This window comes from Egretta garzetta, unplaced genomic scaffold, assembly GCF_000687185.1.
Source record: "Egretta garzetta isolate BGI_Z169 unplaced genomic scaffold, ASM68718v1 scaffold452, whole genome shotgun sequence".
NCBI lineage: Eukaryota > Metazoa > Chordata > Aves > Pelecaniformes > Ardeidae > Egretta > Egretta garzetta.
In genome coordinates, this window is record NW_009258796.1 from 557,683 (window position 1) to 558,164 (window position 482).

A 482-nucleotide genomic window follows, 5' to 3' on the forward strand; every position below is an offset into this window, starting at 1 on the left:
CTGTTGCGCCCGGGACCGTCCCCCCCGTCCCCCCCGATGTCTCGACTGGCAGGTGCTTGGTGGATCACAGACCCGAAAAGCAGCAGGGCCTCCGCGTTAGCGGGCTCAGTCACAGCGGTTGGAAGAGCACGGAGGGGTCGGTCCTCTTCCAGAGCGCATCTCTCCCCCAGCGCCAGCGTTCTCCGTGCCAGCCCCCACACTCTGCCGAGGGAAAGCAGAAACAGCAAAATGAGGTCTGACGTCTCTTTTTAATCTTTCCAAGAGGAAGAAAAATGAGGGCTTTTGAACCGACGCTTTTGTTTGCATCTCCTGGTATGAAGTTGAGGGGGAACCTTTCGGAGCTGCCTTTGATGGAGCAGTCTGTGCATGAGAGGCGGTCGTGGGCTGGAGTGGATCTCAGCCCTGGCAGCCAGATGCTTACACGGGGTGCAGCTTCTCCCTGCCCTGGCTCCACCAGAAGGGATTTTCCGGGGAGATGCTGG